This window comes from Taudactylus pleione, unplaced genomic scaffold (assembly GCF_031769625.1).
Source record: "Taudactylus pleione unplaced genomic scaffold, aTauple2 ptg000050l, whole genome shotgun sequence".
In the NCBI taxonomy this organism is placed as follows: Eukaryota; Metazoa; Chordata; class Amphibia; order Anura; family Myobatrachidae; genus Taudactylus; species Taudactylus pleione.
The window spans coordinates 133283-142767 of record NW_028284452.1 but is presented as its reverse complement, the minus strand read 5'-3'; the positions used below and the strand labels follow the sequence as shown (position 1 = coordinate 142767).

Sequence of the window (9485 nt, the reverse complement as noted above, 5' to 3'; positions counted from 1 at the left end):
CAATCAGGTGTTGTGGCTTACAGATTTGACTAACAAATGCCCTTTTGAAAACCGGGAAGCGTTGGTGGTATAGTGGTGAGCATAAGCTCCTTTGAGAATTTTTCTTGTTTTGAAGGAATTAGGAATACACTGACCAAGAAATGCCCTTTCAAAAAACGGGAAGCTTTGTTGGTATGTGTAGCACTGGCCAACGCATGATTTTTCTTGTGTATTCTTTTCATTTTTTCAGATCATAAGCTCCTTAGAGAATGTTTCTTGTTTTGAAGAAATCAGGAATACACTGTCCAAGAAATGCCCTTTCAACAAATGGGAAGCTTTGTTGGTATGTGTAGCACTTATGGGATATGGACAGAGTCATGGCTTTGTCATTCAGAGAATATTAGATTTATGGCATCTTAAAAATATCCAGCTCTGAATAGTCTTATGTAAATTAGGCTATTAAATATATTTTCCTATTATCTGCTTTAGCATGTGATTCAAATTCTCTTTTCCAAAAGTGCCAAAAAGTGGACTTCAGTGTACATCATGTTTATTTATTCATTTGCATTTTTAACCTAATTTGTGCATTGCATTAATATTTTCCATCATCAAAAGAAGTGCATTGCAGTCAATTAATGGATTAACAGTGTAGAGCATTGAAATCATACAATCAGGTCTTGTGGCTTACAGATTTGACTAACAAATGCCCTTTTGAAAACAGGGAAGCATTGGTGGTATAGTGGTGAGCATAGCTGCCTTCCAAGCAGTTGACCCGGGTTCGATTCCCTGCCAATGCATAGTTTGTATTCAATTTTTAAGATCATAAGCTCCTTAGAGAATGTTTCTTGTTTTGAAGAAATCAGGAATACACTGACCAAGAAATGCCCTTTCAACAAATGGGAAGCTTTGTTGGTATGTGTAGCACTTATGGGGTATGGACAGAGTCATGGCTTTGTCATTCAGAGAATACTAGATTAATGGCATCTTAAAAATATCCAGCTCTGAATAGTCTTATGTAAATTAGGCTATTAAATATATTTTCCTATTATCTGCTTTAACATGTGATTCAAATTCTCTTTTCCAAAAGTGCCAAAAAGTGGACTTCAGTGTACATCATGTTTATTTATTCATTTGCATTTTTAACCTAATGTGTGCATTGTATTAATATTTTCCATCATCAAAAGAAGTGCATTGCAGTCAATTAATGGATTAACAGTGTAGAGCATTGAAATCATACAATCAGGTGTTGTGGCTTACAGATTTGACTAACAAATGCCCTTTTGAAAACCGGGAAGCGTTGGTGGTATAGTGGTGAGCATAAGCTCCTTTGAGAATTTTTCTTGTTTTGAAGGAATTAGGAATACACTGACCAAGAAATGCCCTTTCAAAAAACGGGAAGCTTTGTTGGTATGTTTAGCACTGGCCAACGCATGATTTTTCTTGTGTATTCTTTTCATTTTTTCAGATCATAAGCTCCTTAGAGAATGTTTCTTGTTTTGAAGAAATCAGGAATACACTGTCCAAGAAATGCCCTTTCAACAAATGGGAAGCTTTGTTGGTATGTGTAGCACTTATGGGATATGGACAGAGTCATGGCTTTGTCATTCAGAGAATATTAGATTTATGGCATCTTAAAAATATCCAGCTCTGAATAGTCTTATGTAAATTAGGCTATTAAATATATTTTCCTATTATCTGCTTTAGCATGTGATTCAAATTCTCTTTTCCAAAAGTGCCAAAAAGTGGACTTCAGTGTACATCATGTTTATTTATTCATTTGCATTTTGAACCTAATTTGTGCATTGTATTAATATTTTCCATCATCAAAAGAAGTGCATTGCAGTCAATTAATGGATTAACAGTGTAGAGCATTGAAATCATACAATCAGGTGTTGTGGCTTACATATTTGACTAAAAAAATGCCCTTTTGAAAACCGGGAAGCGTTGGTGGTATAGTGGTGAGCATAAGCTCCTTTGAGAATTTTTCTTGTTTTGAAGGAATTAGGAATACACTGACCAAGAAATGCCCTTTCAAAAAATGGGAAGCTTTGTTGGTATGTGTAGCACTGGCCAACGCATGATTTTTCTTGTGTATTCTTTTCATTTTTTAAGATCATAAGCTCCTTAGAGAATGTTTCTTGTTTTGAAGAAATCAGGAATACACTGTCCAAGAAATGCCCTTTCAACAAATGGGAAGCTTTGTTGGTATGTGTAGCACTTATGGGATATGGACAGAGTCATGGCTTTGTCATTCAGAGAATACTAGATTTATGGCATCTTAAAAATATCCAGTTCTGAATAGTCTTATGTAAATTAGGCTATTAAATATATTTTCTTATTATCTGCTTTAGCATGTGATTCAAATTCTCTTTTCGAAAGTGCTAAAAAGAGGACTTCAGTGTACATCATGTATTTATTCATTTGCATTTTTAACCTAATTTCTGCATTGTATTAATATTTTCCATCATCAAAAGAAGTGCATTGCAGTCAATTAATGGATTAACAGTGTAGCGCATTGAAATCATACAATCAGGTGTTGTGGCTTACAGATTTGACTAACAAATGCCCTTTTGAAAACTGGGAAGCGTTGGTGGTATAGTGGTGAGCATAGCTGCCTTCCAAACATGACCCGGGTTCAATTCCCGGCCAACGCATAGTTTGTATTCAATTTTTAAGATCATAAACTCCTTAGAGAATTATTTTTGTTTTGAAGGAATTAGGAATACACTGACCAAGAAATGCCTTTTCCAAAAACGGGAAGCTTTGTTGGTATGTGTAGCACTGGCCAACGCATGATTTTTCTTGTGTATTCTTTTCATTTTTTAAGATCATAAGCTCCTTAGAGAATGTTTCTTGTTTTGAAGAAATCAGGAATACACTGACCAAGAAATGCCCTTTCAACAAATGGTAAGCTTTCTTGGTATGTGTAGCACTTATGGGGTATGGACAGAGTCATGGCTTTGTCATTAACAGAATACTAGATTTAAGGCATCTTAATAATATCCAACTCTGAATAGTCTTATGTAAATTAGGCTATTAAATATATTTTCCTATTATCTGCTTTAACATGTGATTCAAATTCTCTTTTCCAAAAGTGCCAAAAAGTGGACTTCAGTGTACATCATGTTTAATTATTCATTTGCATTTTGAACCTAATTTGTGCATTGTATTAATATTTTCCATCATCAAAAGAAGTGCATTGCAGTCAATTAATGGATTAACAGTGTAGAGCATTGAAATCATACAATCAGGTGTTGTGGCTTACAGATTTGACTAACAAATGCCCTTTTGAAAACCGGGAAGCGTTGGTGGTATAGTGGTGAGCATAAGCTCCTTTGAGAATTTTTCTTGTTTTGAAGGAATTAGGAATACACTGACCAAGAAATGCCCTTTCAAAAAACGGGAAGCTTTGTTGGTATGTGTAGCACTGGCCAACGCATGATTTTTCTTGTGTATTCTTTTCATTTTTTAAGATCATAAGCTCCTTAGAGAATGTTTCTTGTTTTGAAGAAATCAGGAATACACTGTCCAAGAAATGCCCTTTCAACAAATGGGAAGCTTTGTTGGTATGTGTAGCACTTATGGGATATGGACAGAGTCATGGCTTTGTCATTCAGAGAATACTAGATTTATGGCATCTTGAAAAAATCCAACTCTGAATAGTCTTATGTAAATTAGGCTATTAAATATATTTTCCTATTATCTGCTTTAGCATGTGATTCAAATTCTCTTTTCCAAAAGTGCCAAAAAGCGGACTTCAGTGTACATCATGTTTATTTATTCATTTGCATTTTTAACCTAATTTGTGCATTGTATTAATATTTTCCATCATCAAAAGAAGTGCATTGCAGTCAATTAATGGATTAACAGTGTAGCGCATTGAAATCATACAATCAGGTGTTGTGGCTTACAGATTTGACTAACAAATGCCCTTTTGAAAACCGGGAAGCATTGGTGGTATAGTGGTGAGCATAGCTGTCTTCCAAAGCAGTTGACCCGGGTTCGATTCCTGGCCAACGCATAGATTGTATTCTATTCATTTTTTAAGATTATAAGCTCCTTTGAGAATTTTTCTTGTTTTGAAGGAATTAGGAATACACTAACCAAGAAATGCCTTTTCAAAAAACGGGAAGCTTTGTTGGTATGTGTAGCACTGGCCAACGCATGATTTTTCTTGTGTATTCTTTTCATTTTTTAAGATCATAAGCTCCTTAGAGAATGTTTCTTGTTTTGAAGAAATCAGGAATACACTGACCAAGAAATGCCCTTTCAACAAATGGGAAGCTTTGTTGGTATGTGTAGCACTTATGTGATATGGACAGAGTCATGGCTTTGTCATTCAGAGAATACTAGATTTATGGCATCTTAAAAATATCCAGCTCTGAATAGTCTTATGTAAATTAGGCTATTAAATATATTTTCCTATTATCTGCTTTAGCATGTGATTCAAATTCTCTTTTCCAAAAGTGCCAAAAAGCGGACTTCAGTGTACATCATGTTTATTTATTCATTTGCATTTTTAACCTAATTTGTGCATTGTATTAATATTTTCCATCATCAAAAGAAGTGCATTGCAGTCAATTAATGGATTAACAGTGTAGCGCATTGAAATCATACAATCAGGTGTTGTGGCTTACAGATTTGACTAACAAATGCCCTTTTGAAAACCGGGAAGCATTGGTGGTATAGTGGTGAGCATAGCTGTCTTCCAAAGCAGTTGACCCGGGTTCGATTCCTGGCCAACGCATAGATTGTATTCTATTCATTTTTTAAGATTATAAGCTCCTTTGAGAATTTTTCTTCTTTTGAAGGAATTAGGAATACACTGACCAAGAAATGCCTTTTCAAAAAACGGGAAGCTTTGTTGGTATGTGTAGCACTGGCCAATGCATGATTTTTCTTGTGTATTCTTTTCATTTTTTAAGATCATAAGCTCCTTAGAGAATGTTTCTTGTTTTGAAGAAATCAGGAATACACTGTCCAAGAAATGCCCTTTTAAAAAATGGGAAGCTTTGTTGGTATGTGTAGCACTTATGGGATATGGACAGAGTCATGGCTTTGTCATTCAGAGAATACTAGATTTATGGCATCTTAAAAATATCCAGCTCTGAATAGTCTTATTTAAATTAGGCTAATAAATATATTTTCCTATTATCTGCTTTAGCATGTGATTCAAATTCTCTTTTCCAAAAGTGCCAAAAAGTGGACTTCAGTGTACATCATGTTTATTTATTCATTTGCATTTTTAACCTAATTTGTGCATTGTATTAATATTTTCCATCATCAAAAGAAGTGCATTGCAGTCAATTAATGGATTAACATTGTAGCGCATTGAAATCATACAATCAGGTGTTGTGGCTTACAGATTTGACTAACAAATGCCCTTTTGAAAGCCGGGAAGCATTGGTGGTATAGTGGTGAGCATAGCTGTCTTCCAAAGCAGTTGACCCGGGTTCGATTCCTGGCCAACGCATAGATTGTATTCTATTCATTTTTTAAGATTATAAGCTCCTTTGAGAATTTTTCTTGTTTTGAAGGAATTAGGAATACACTAACCAAGAAATGCCTTTTCAAAAAACGGGAAGCTTTGTTGGTATGTGTAGCACTGGCCAACGCATGATTTTTCTTGTGTATTCTTTTCATTTTTTAAGATCATAAGCTCCTTAGAGAATGTTTCTTGTTTTGAAGAAATCAGGAATACACTGACCAAGAAATGCCCTTTCAACAAATGGGAAGCTTTGTTGGTATGTGTAGCACTTATGGGATATGGACAGAGTCATGGCTTTGTCATTCAGAGAATACTAGATTTATGGCATCTTAAAAATATCCAGCTCTGAATAGTCTTATGTAAATTAGGCTATTAAATATATTTTCCTATTATCTGCTTTAGCATGTGATTCAAATTCTCTTTTCCAAAAGTGCCAAAAAGCGGACTTCAGTGTACATCATGTTTATTTATTCATTTGCATTTTTAACCTAATTTGTGCATTGTATTAATATTTTCCATCATCAAAAGAAGTGCATTGCAGTCAATTAATGGATTAACAGTGTAGCGCATTGAAATCATACAATCAGGTGTTGTGGCTTACAGATTTGACTAACAAATGCCCTTTTGAAAACCGGGAAGCATTGGTGGTATAGTGGTGAGCATAGCTGTCTTCCAAAGCAGTTGACCCGGGTTCGATTCCTGGCCAACGCATAGATTGTATTCTATTCATTTTTTAAGATTATAAGCTCCTTTGAGAATTTTTCTTCTTTTGAAGGAATTAGGAATACACTGACCAAGAAATGCCTTTTCAAAAAACGGGAAGCTTTGTTGGTATGTGTAGCACTGGCCAACGCATGATTTTTCTTGTGTATTCTTTTCATTTTTTAAGATCATAAGCTCCTTAGAGAATGTTTCTTGTTTTGAAGAAATCAGGAATACACTGTCCAAGAAATGCCTTTTCAAAAAACGGGAAGCTTTCCTGGTATGTGTAGCACTTATTGGGTATGGACAGAGTCATGGCTTTGTCATTCACAGAATTCTAGATTTATGGCATCTTAAAAATATCCAACTCTGAATAGTCTTATGTAAATTAGGCTATTAAATATATTTTCCTATTATCTGCTTTAACATTTGATTCAAATTCTCTTTTCCAAAAGTGCCAAAAAGTGGACTTCAGTGTACATCATGTTTATTTATTCATTTGCATTTTTAACCTAATTTGTGCATTGTATTAATATTTTCCATCATCAAAAGAAGCGCATTGCAGTCAATTAATGGATTAACAGTGTAGAGCATTGAAATCATACAATCAGGTGTTGTGGCTTACAGATTTGACTAACAAATGCCCTTTTGAAAACCGGGAAGCGTTGGTGGTATAGTGGTGAGCATAAGCTCCTTTGAGAATTTTTCTTGTTTTGAAGGAATTAGGAATACACTGACCAAGAAATGCCCTTTCAAAAAACGGGAAGCTTTGTTGGTATGTGTAGCACTGGCCAACGCATGATTTTTCTTGTGTATTCTTTTCATTTTTTAAGATCATAAGCTCCTTAGAGAATGTTTCTTGTTTTGAAGAAATCAGGAATACACTGTCCAAGAAATGCCCTTTCAACAAATGGGAAGCTTTGTTGGTATGTGTAGCACTTATGGGATATGGACAGAGTCATGGCTTTGTCATTCAGAGAATACTAGATTTATGGCATCTTAAAAATATCCAGCTCTGAATAGTCTTATGTAAATTAGGCTATTAAATATATATTCCTATTATCTGCTTTAGCATGTGATTCAAATTCTCTTTTCCAAAAGTGCTAAAAAGTGGACTTCAGTGTACATCATGTATTTATTCATTTGCATTTTTAACCTAATTTGTGCATTGTATTAATATTTTCCATCATCAAAAGAAGTGCATTGCAGTCAGTTAATGGATTAACAGTGTAGCGCATTGAAATCATACAATCAGGTGTTGTGGCTTACAGATTTGACTAACAAATGCCCTTTTGAAAACTGGGAAGCGTTGGTGGTATAGTGGTGAGCATAGCTGCCTTCCAAGCATGACCCGTGTTCAATTCCTGGCCAACGCATAGTTTGTATTCAATTTTTAAGATCATAAACTCCTTAGAGAATTATTCTTGTTTTGAAGGAATTAGGAATACACTGACCAAGAAATGCCCTTTCAAAAAACGGGAAGCTTTGTTGGTATGTGTAGCACTGGCCAACGCATGATTTTTCTTGTGTATTCTTTTCATTTTTTAAGATCATAAGCTCCTTAGAGAATGTTTCTTGTTTTGAAGAAATCAGGAATACACTGACCAAGAAATGCCCTTTCAACAAATGGGAAGCTTTGTTGGTATGTGTAGCACTTATGGGATATGGACAGAGTCATGGCTTTGTCATTCAGAGAATACTAGATTTATGGCATCTTAAAAATATCCAGCTCTGAATAGTCTTATGTAAATTAGGCTTTTAAATATATTTTCCTATTATCTGCTTTAGCATGTGATTCAAATTCTCTTTTCCAAAAGTGCCAAAAAGTGGACTTCAGTGTACATCATGTTTATTTATTCATTTGCATTTTTAACCTAATTTGTGCATTGTATTAATATTTTCCATCATCAAAAGAAGTGCATTGCAGTCAATTAATGGATTAACAGTGTAGAGCATTGAAATCATACAATCAGGTGTTGTGGCTTACAGATTTGACTAACAAATGCCCTTTTGAAAACTGGGAAGCATTGGTGGTATAGTGGTGAGCATAAGCTCCTTTGAGAATTTTTCTTGTTTTGAAGGAATTAGGAATACACTGACCAAGAAATGCCCTTTCAAAAAACGGGAAGCTTTGTTGGTATGTGTAGCACTGGCCAACGCATGATTTTTCTTGTGTATTCTTTTCATTTTTTAAGATCATAAGCTCCTTAGAGAATGTTTCTTGTTTTGAAGAAATCAGGAATACACTGACCAAGAAATGCCCTTTCAACAAATGGGAAGCTTTGTTGGTATGTGTAGCACTTATGGGGTATGGACAGAGTCATGGCTTTGTCATTCAGAGAATACTAGATTAATGGCATCTTAAAAATATCCAGCTCTGAATAGTCTTATGTAAATTAGGCTATTAAATATATTTTCCTATTATCTGCTTTAACATGTGATTCAAATTCTCTTTTCCAAAAGTGCCAAAAAGTGGACTTCAGTGTACATCATGTTTATTTATTCATTTGCATTTTTAACCTAATGTGTGCATTGTATTAATATTTTCTATCATCAAAAGAAGTGCATTGCAGTCAATTAATGGATTAACAGTGTAGAGCATTGAAATCATACAATCAGGTGTTGTGGCTTACAGATTTGACTAACAAATGCCCTTTTGAAAACCGGGAAGCGTTGGTGGTATAGTGGTGAGCATAAGCTCCTTTGAGAATTTTTCTTGTTTTGAAGGAATTAGGAATACACTGACCAAGAAATGCCCTTTCAAAAAACGGGAAGCTTTGTTGGTATGTGTAGCACTGGCCAACGCATGATTTTTCTTGTGTATTCTTTTCATTTTTTCAGATCATAAGCTCCTTAGAGAATGTTTCTTGTTTTGAAGAAATCAGGAATACACTGTCCAAGAAATGCCCTTTCAACAAATGGGAAGCTTTGTTGGTATGTGTAGCACTTATGGGGTATGGACAGAGTCATGGCTTTGTCATTCAGAGAATACTAGATTAATGGCATCTTAAAAATATCCAGCTCTGAATAGTCTTATGTAAATTAGGCTATTAAATATATTTTCCTATTATCTGCTTTAGCATGTGATTCAAATTCTCTTTTCCAAAAGTGCCAAAAAGTGGACTTCAGTGTACATCATGTTTATTTATTCATTTGCATTTTTAACCTAATTTGTGCATTGCATTAATATTTTCCATCATCAAAAGAAGTGCATTGCAGTCAATTAATGGATTAACAGTGTAGAGCATTGAAATCATACAATCAGGTCTTGTGGCTTACAGATTTGACTAACAAATGCCCTTTTGAAAACAGGGAA

At 34.7% G+C, this 9485-nt stretch overlaps 1 non-coding gene across 1 annotated transcript; it reads left to right on the top strand.

Moving 5' to 3' along the window:
* Positions 1-704: 704 nt before the first annotated feature.
* Positions 705-776, top strand: TRNAG-UCC (transfer RNA glycine (anticodon UCC)). The gene has a single exon. It is a non-coding gene; the product is annotated as a tRNA-Gly (tRNA).
* The last annotated feature ends 8709 nt before the right edge of the window (positions 777-9485 follow it).